Here is an 8,727-nt window from a genome sequence, read left to right on the forward strand (position 1 = left end):
AGTCGCACGGGGAGGGCCACTCCCTGTAGCTCCTGCACCCTTGTAGTGTTGCTGTGGGGGAGGGGGCCCCAGAATGGCCCCCACCCTGGCATCCTGGGCCTCAGGAAGGCTGGGGAGAAGGTGAGCAGATTCTCATGGCTCTGGCCTCAGCTCATCGCAGACCGACCGGAAAAGGGAACTTGGGGAGAGAGATTGTCGGGAGAGACTGTCAGAGCCAGGGCTCTCTCAGCTCCTCCCCAGTGCCCTGGCCCCGGGCCTGGCCTCACCTAAAGGTCACAGTTTGTCTCCTGCCCGGATTCCTGACTGGCTTTCCAGAAGCAGCTCCTCAAGCTCTTCTCGTTCTGGAGCAGCTCAGTTCTGTGTGGGAGGGATGGGCCAGCAGCCCCGTCAGGCGGGTGGGGCAAATGCAACGTGTTCACCACCTGTCCCCAGCCAGACCTCGGGGCCTGCAGAGGGGCCCAGGAGACCGCGGAGGATGGTCAGGCTCAAGGCAACACGCCTCCCATGCCCCACCCCAGGAAGAGAGCTCCCAGGGACCCAAGGGAAGCACGGTGTACATGAAAAAACTAAGCCCCAATTGTGCTGGCCCCCTGCGAGAAACCATTTTAAAGAGGTGGAAACTGAGGCCCACAACAGGCAGGGGCTTGCCTGAGATCACCACAGCACCCAGGGCCCCTCATCACTTGCCCTAGGGCCCCTCTCACCGTGCTCCAGGCCGCAGCTGCCCCCCTTGACCTCAGGCCCCGGGGGCGGCTCAGGGGGCAGTGCCAGGGCGAACTCGGGCTTCAGGCCATTAGGCAGCGATGGCCCTGACTGAGGCGGCTCCGGTGGTTGCTGAGACTCAGAGGACCCTGTGTCCCCGGTGACAATGGCCCCGGCGGGTGGTAGGGAAGGTGAGGCGGGTGGGGAGGGAGGGGGTGGGGGAGAAGGAGGGATGGGGGACAGAGGCGGCTCTGCCCTCTCGGGTGGGCTCTCCACCCGGGTCACCACAAACACCTTGTGGCCCCGGCCTGGGCTGGACACGGAAATTCGATGCTCAGTGGGTGTGGAAGGGCTGCCTGGGGGACTCCTGTCCCCAGGGCCCAGGGAGTCCGTGGGGGGCACCAGGGCAGGACGGGGGTCTCATCCCTCTCCCTTTCCTCTTCCTCCTCATCCTCCCCATCCGCAGTCCGAGTCTGAGTCTGAGTCCGGGCTGGGTGCGGGGCTGGGAGCCCCATTCTGCGCCCAGCAGCGGGCTCGTCGTCGGGCTGGGGCTCGGTGGCGGTGGTCTCAGGCATGGAGGCCAACAGCTGCGGCGGCTGCTCCTTCTCCTCCGCTCCCGCGCCAGCACCAAGTTGCGCTTGCAGCCGTTCTGGATCTCGGCCAACAACGCCTTCTGCGTCTCGATGAAGCTCTTCACCTGTGGCGGGAGCGCCTGGCTAGGCCTCTCAGGCCGGCCCCACCACCCGGCCTCCCGCCCGCCCGCCCCAGGGCTGCAGGGCCGTCCCCCGCTTACCGCCTCCTTCTTGGGCTCACGGTCGAGGTCCAGGCGCAGCAGTGAGTGGTTCACCTTGAGGGCCAACGACAGTGCCATGAGCCCGCCTGTCTTGATCTCGTTCTCCCGAAGGTCCAGTCTCAGGAGGCGGGGGCTCTCAGCGATGAACTCCGCCACCGCCCACCGCGCCTGGGGGGGCACCGCAGGGGCTGGCCACGGGCCCCACACCCGGCTGGCCGCCCCGCTGAGCCCAGCAGCCGCACCCCGGCCCAGCCCCGTACCCTACCCTCGCACGTGAGCTTGGTGGAGGCCAGCCCCAGGCGCAGCACGCTGCGGTTGCTGATGAGCCCGTTCTTGAGGTGCCGACACCCTCGTTCCCGATGGGGTTGTGGCCCAGGTTCAAGCGTCTCCAGGCTCTGAGTGTGCGGCTGGAGGGAGGGGGCGTAAGGGTGAGGAGGGAGCCGTGATGGTGGAGGAGGGCCCAGGACGCCGACGTCAGGAAAAGCGTGGAGAGCCAGGGTCGGGCGTTCCTTTTCCTTGGCGCGCCTGCGCGTTGAGCACCGGCGTCGTCCTGCCCTGCCTCCGGCCTGGCCTGAAGTCTTCCCAAATGCCAGGTCCTCTGTCCACTCCCAGGCACCCAGTCAGTCCCTACCCCCCCACAGCCTGAGCCCCTGGCCAGGCCTGGACCTTGAGCGCCCTGAAAGCCCCTAAGGCGGGCGACTCTCACCCAGGGTTTGGGCACAGGAGTGCTCACCCTGAGAGTCTCTGTACCTGCGTGGCTGCTCTACGCACCGCGTAAAAACTGAAACCCAGGCGCGGTCACTTACATTCATTAATCCCAATACTTTCGGCAGGCCATGGTAGGGGGAATCACTTGAGATCAGGACTTCAAGACCGGGCCTGGCCAAAATGGTGAAACCCCATCTCTACTAAAAATATAAAAATTAGCTATGTGTGGTGGCCAGCACCTGAGTCCCAGCTACTTGGGCAGGCTGAGGCCAGGACGAGTAATCGCTCTTGAACCCGGGAGGCGGAGGCTGAAGTGGCTGCAGTGAGCACTAGATGGGCCAGTGCACTCCAGCCTGGGTGACAGGATGAGACTCAGTTTCAAAAAAAAAAAAAAAAAGATAAAGAAGGGCCTGCTCCTCAGGGGGAAAACAGGCACAGAAGTTGAATGAGGAAGCAGGTGGGGCCTGAATTTAAATCTTGAACCTGCAGGATGGGCAGGACAGGAGGCCGTCAGCTGTAGGCAACTGTGCTGAGAGATGGGGTGGGGCGGTGGCAGTGGGGACCGAGGTGCCTCCCTCCCCTGCCACCCTGACTCACCAGTGTCATGCCCAGGAAGGCCATGCCGTGTGCGTTAGCTGGTTGTTCCACAGCACCAGGGTCACCATGCCCCTTCCTCTGCTCCTTGAGGCCCTCGCAGATGTAGGCCAGACCTGGGAAAGGCCGGCAGTCAGAGCCCCGTCTGGGGCCCGGGGTGCTTCCCCGGGAGGGGGCTGCGGGGGTAGGAGCAACCCCTTCTGCTTAGGACCTCCGTGGAGGTCCCCACGGCCCAGGCCCTGCCCTGCCAGCCCTGCCTCGGCCCTGGCACCCTTGGGCACACATCTGTGACCCTGGGCCTGGGTGCCCGGATGACAGCCTCCCCAGATGCTTCTGTTCTTTGCTCATATGTGACCACCTCCAGCCCACCTCCCCCTAGCAGCTGGCTCACTCCCACCCACAGTCAGCACTGTCTCCCTCCAATGCAGATCCCACCATCTGATGGGCTGGAGGTTTCACTCATCTTATCTTTGTCTCTAGACTGGAGCACAAGCTCCCGAGGGCAGAGCCCTGTGTCTCCCTCCAGGCTGAGCCCAGAGGCCTATAGCCATGGTCCTTGACAGGTGCTCAGCAGAGTGGAGTCTGGGCCTGCCACCTGGGGACACAGCGACCCTCCCCCGACCCCTCCAGGATGCGACAGGAATGCCTCCTTTGACAGATCCCCATTCTCTGCTCAAACCCCCCAACATCAAACACAGAGCTCCTCCACACTGCACTCGTGGCTCCCTCGGTCTGGGCCCTTTCCCAGGCTTCTCACAAGGCTGGTTCTGCTCCCAGCCTCCAGATGGAAACCCAGAGGCCCTGACCCACGGTGGTCCTCCCTCCTCTACCATCTGAAAGCAGCCTCCAGCTGACCCTGTTATCGCAGCAACACTGCTTTCTTTTCAGATTGTAATTATTCACTTCGCCTCATCCTGCGGCTGTCAGCTGAGTGGTTGTCTCCTCCTCCAGGAAAGCCTTCCCTGGCCCCCAGACTGATCAGACCCTGCCTCTGGGCTCCATCAGCCCAGTCCTGCCCAGTATAGTTGTCAACTGGGTCTAGTCTTGGCCACATCTGTTGTCCCCAGCACCACCCAGCACAGGGCCACCAGCGCAGGGCCGGGCAGAGAGTGGGTGCTGGGTGACAGGTGTGGGGTGGGTGGGCCACTGCACCCACCCGAGTCCAGCACGTGGTTGTTCCGGAGGTCCAGGATCTGTCAGGGAGCAGTTGAACTTGAGCAGGTTACCCAGCTGGGCGAGTCCTGCAGGCCATTGAGCTTGTTGTCCGCCAGGTACAGCTCCCGCAGGTTCATGTTCATCTTCAGGGCCGTGGCTGGGGATGGGGGGCACGGTGATTGGGCAGGCCACGTGCCCAGATTTGGTACAAGGCCCCTGCCCCCAGCAGGCTGCACGTCCCACTCACCCTCCCGGGCTTGGGGCTCACCGAGCAGCATGAGGGGCCGCCCCGACAGGCTGGCATTCTCCAAGTGCAGCACTGCCAGGCTGCTGCGGATGCGCAGGGCACGGGCCACAAAGGGCGCCGAGTGGTCCAGCAGGGGCGTGTTGCGGGCGTCCAGGTACTGCAGGCAGCTCGTCTACAGGGGGCGAGGGGACAGGGGTGAGGCACTGGCTCAGGCCTGCCCCAGCGCTCCTGGCCCAGGACCTGCAGCCCCCACATCTCAATGAGCAACGAAGCCACAGCTGTCGTCTGGCTATGTCGCCTGGTTTTTATAATAGGGGAAACTGTGGCTGGGGAGGGAAAGGCTCAGTCTGGGGTCTTGTGGGTGAGCGAGGCAGGGCTGGTGGCAGCCAGGATCCCCAACTCCTGTGTGGCTGGGAGGTTCCCAGATAGCCCCGACCCCTCCCTGCACCCAGCCTTCACACAGGAGTGATGTGGGAATGGCGACCACGGGCCACCTCCAAGGGGATGACTTTACAGAGGAATGACATTACGGATGGGAGAAAGTGGAGGTCATGAAACGCCTCGCAAGGAGAGAAGGGGCCGGGGGCCTGGGGGCCAGGACACCTCTCAGCCCTGTTCTCCTCCTGGCCTGAGGGCCTGAGAGCCCAGCATCCCCACAACAGCCCGCACTAAAGAGCTCATGCAGTCAGAGCCTACGGGCCGTGCCCTGAGAAAGTGCCTCCCCGTGCTGGGAGCCTGAGCTGCCTCTTCCTGGAAGCCAAGAGGCGCCCACCTTGCGCATCATGTGGGCGGCCGCCTGCCAGCCCCGGGTGCCTATGTGCTTGTTGAAGGAGATGTTGAGGTGGGTGGCCGACTCGTAGTACTCGATCATGTCGAAGAGGGCCGAGGCACCCTGCAGGTAGACATTCGGGGCTCAGCCTCAGCTCTGGGCTGCCCTGGGGGAGAGGCGTGGGCCCTGACACTGGGCCCACTGAGAGATGAGGGGTCCAGGGTCCGGGAGAGCCTCATGGGAGAGGAGGACAAGCACAGACAGACAGGGCCCGTGGGCCATGGGACAAACCCTTTCCTTCTCTGCTGGTAGCCAGTCTGTTTTTTTGTCACTGCCCTCCAGAGTCCTTGACTGATGTGCTGAGTGACCAGGACAGGCCTTGGTGTTCCTGAGCCTGGGCCTCAGGATCCAGACATCAGGGTGCCTGGGGACTTACAAGGCTGGGGAGGGGAGGGCCCTTGGGCACTTGATGGGAGGCTCCTCTCAGAATGCTTTCCAAGCCCACCCCATAGGAGCTGGACCCCTCCAGCGTGGTTCCTGAAAGGGCTACTGGGGGCCACATGCCTGCCCCCAGCCCAGCTCCCCAAGACTCTTGCTTGCTTATGAGGGTGGGCCATAGGGGCCCCAACGCACCCTCCATATCCACTCTGGTCATACTGGATGTCTCTCTCTTGCCCCTGCCAGAGGTCCCGCCCTTTGCGCCCACCCCTCAGCCTTTGTCTAGGGGACCCCCTCCTCCTGCAGTGGTCCTCTCCCCACCCAAACCTCGAAGGGGCCCGGGAGGCTCAGGGAGCCGAAGTGGGCGGTTGCAGGCCTGCTCACATCTTCATCCAGGTTGTCTGCTCCAGGTCCACGACCTTGAACTGCAGCCTCCTTGAAGACCTCTTCCAGGGCCTCGCAGGTCTTGTAGTTCAAGCTTCTCACCTGGGGGGAGTCAGCAGCCCGTGCGCATGTCTGAGGCAGCGCACCTCTACATGGCGGGAAACATGGTCAAGGGAGGCTGGAAAGGGACATCTGCCCCCCAACCTCCCACCCCACCACCAGGCCCAGCCCCTGCCCTGGCTCAGGTCAGCTCAGCTCCAGAAGCCGCTGACCCCAGGCAGGTCCTCAGACTCCCCTCTAGGCAGCCCCCCGACCTGCCCACGACCCAAGGGCTCCCAGTCCCTGGCCAGACACACACCTTTCAGGTCCAGACCGTCGAGGCGGGTGCCCGAGGTCTTGAATTCCTGAGAAAGCAGAGTGGACGGGGGTTAAGGCAGAACGGACACTTGAACAGGGGGGCAGTCGAGGCCCCAAATGGCTGCTATGCCAGAGGCCAGGCAGGGTTCCGGGGCGGGGTTTGGGCGAAGGCACTGAACAGAGGCTCAGACGCTGCCCACCAGCTGGAACTTGGGGTACAGGGCCTTAGATAGCGAGACAACTCTGCACTCACGCGACTGCGACCAGCCAGCCCTGCAGCCAGGCAGGCCTCGGCAAAGCGCCTCTGCCCCAGGGGGACCAAAGCGAGGGAGTGGGCCCAGCATCTCTGGGGGATGTCCCGACAGAGGGATTCTGTGCAAAGGCTGTGGGGCAGGAAATGAGCCTGGGAAGCTGGCAGGGCTGGGCGCAGGAGGCCTCTTGGTGAAGGCAGGGCCTGGGGCCCAGCACCCAGTCAGAGCTCACCGCTCCTGCAGACGCCAGCTCCCACCCTCTGGGCTTACACACATCACCAGTAGGGTGGATGCTGCACGGCTGGTCTGAACCAGGCCGACGGGCTCCAAGGACCCCACCCTCTCAACTGCCACACTGAGCAGCCACCCTTCCTGGGACCTGGCAAGCCCCTCTTCTGGAATGTTCCAGCGAACCTACCCTAACCCAGTGAACAGTGATGGACAAGGAGCGTGGTTGCTTCCAGCACAGCTGAGGGTCAACAGCCCGAGGACAGGCAACCTGGAACCCTCGGGACCAGCGGTGCTCACTGACTAGGCGCCAGGCCGGGGCCCACAGGAGAGGCGCCGAGGGAGGGGCTGGGGGAGTGGCAGGGTGGGAGAAGCCACCTCTGTGGAAATGGAAAACCAGCAGGTAGCTCTCAATAGCCACCTTACCAATTGCACAGAAAAGGCCAGGAAATGCTGAGTGGCCAACAACGGGGGTTCTCGAGGAGGGGCCTTGGGGCAGGAGGGTAAGAGGTGGATTTGGTTTTTTCAGATTCTGTAGTATTTTAATTTTTTTTTAACCTGACGATATATGTTATTTCTGTAATTCTGACTTTTATGAATATGCTGGGCATGGTGGCTCATGCCTGTAATCCCAGCATTTTAAGAGGCTGAGGTGGGCAGATCACCTGAGGTCAGGAGTTCGAGACCAGCCTGGCCAACATGGCGAAACCCCACCACTACTAAAAATACAAAAAAAATTAGTTGCGCATGGTGGCAGGCACCTGTAATCCCAGCTACTTGGGAGGCTGAGGCAGGAGAATCGCTTGAACCCAGGAGGCAGAGGTTGCAGTGAGCCGAGATTGTGCCACTGCACTCCAGCCTGGACCATAAGAGCAAGACTCCATCTCAAAAAAAAAAAAGAAAGAAAGAAAGAAAGAAAGAAAGAAAGAAAGAGGAAGGAAGGAAGGAAGGAAGGAAGGAAGGAAGGAAGGAAGGAAGGAAGGAAGGAAGGAAGGAAAAGGAAGGAAGGAAGGAAGGAAGGAAGGAAGGAAGGAAGGAAGGAAGGAAAGGAGGAGGAAGGAAGGAAGGAAGGAAGGAAGGAAGGGAGGAAGGAAGGAAGGAAAGGAAGGAAGGAAGGAAAGGAAGGGAAGGAAGGAAGTGAAGAGGAAGGAAGGAAGGAAGGAAGGAAGGAAGGAAGGAAGGAAGGAAGGAAGGAAGGCAGGAAGGAAGGAAGGAAGGAAGGAAGGAAGGAAGGAAGGAAGGAAGGAAGGAAGGAAGAGGAAGGAAGGAAGGAAGGAAGGAGGAAGGAAGGAAGGAAGAAGAAGGAAGGAAGGAAGGAAGGAAGGGAAGGAAGGAAGGAAGGAAGGAAGGAAGGAAGGAAGGAAGGAAGAGGAAGGACGGCAGGAAGGAAGGAAGGAAGGAAGGACGGAAGGAAGGAAGGAAGGAGGAAGAATAGGAAGGAAGGAAGTAAGGAAGAAGGAAGGAAATTTTGTAATTCAGACTTACAAGAATCATATATATGTCTCTTCCCCAGGGAACAGCGTTTCTTTTTGGGCTGACGGATACCTGAATGTCTTACTTTATAGAATTCTGTGCTCTTCATATTTATGAAGAAAACTGATTAGTTCTCTAGCTGAGCAGCAGGCTTTCAAAGATGTATTCATGACACGCCTAGGGCTGGGGAGTGGAGGCCCTCTCCTGCTGGGTGGCTCCACCCTAGGCCCCCCCCCCCGACACCTACACTGGACGCACCACCCCACCCCTCCCGTACCTGCAGTGCCTGAGGAGCTTAGGGATCTGCCTGCCAGTCAGCTTCTGGCCAGGGCCTGCTTGTAGGCGCCGATGACCTCATCCACGGTCACGTTCTGGGCTGCAGGGACAGGGACCCAGGACCTGTGACTGGTCCACACCCCGAGTCCCTCATGGGGCTCCACCCACTCCCTGCCCCCAAGGCCTCTGCCACATACTGCCCTCTCAGCCCTCCCCCAACAACAGGCTGCCTGAGCTCTGTACTCCCTTTCAGGCGCCCCCCCTCCCCGCTGGCCACTGCCCAAGGTAAGGTGCCCTTGGGCACCCCCACCCAAGTCAGCACGGCCCTCCACGCCTCACCTTGGCTCTAAGC

The 8,727-nt window shown here is 61.5% G+C and overlaps 1 pseudogene; it reads right to left on the minus strand.

Moving 5' to 3' along the window:
- Nucleotides 1–266: 266 nt before the first annotated feature.
- On the minus strand, nt 267–8,475 carry LOC115896118 (annotated as a pseudogene).
- Nucleotides 8,476–8,727: the final 252 nt, after the last annotated feature.

Source organism: Rhinopithecus roxellana, unplaced genomic scaffold (assembly GCF_007565055.1).
Source record: "Rhinopithecus roxellana isolate Shanxi Qingling unplaced genomic scaffold, ASM756505v1 contig5019, whole genome shotgun sequence".
Classification (NCBI taxonomy): Eukaryota; Metazoa; Chordata; class Mammalia; order Primates; family Cercopithecidae; genus Rhinopithecus; species Rhinopithecus roxellana.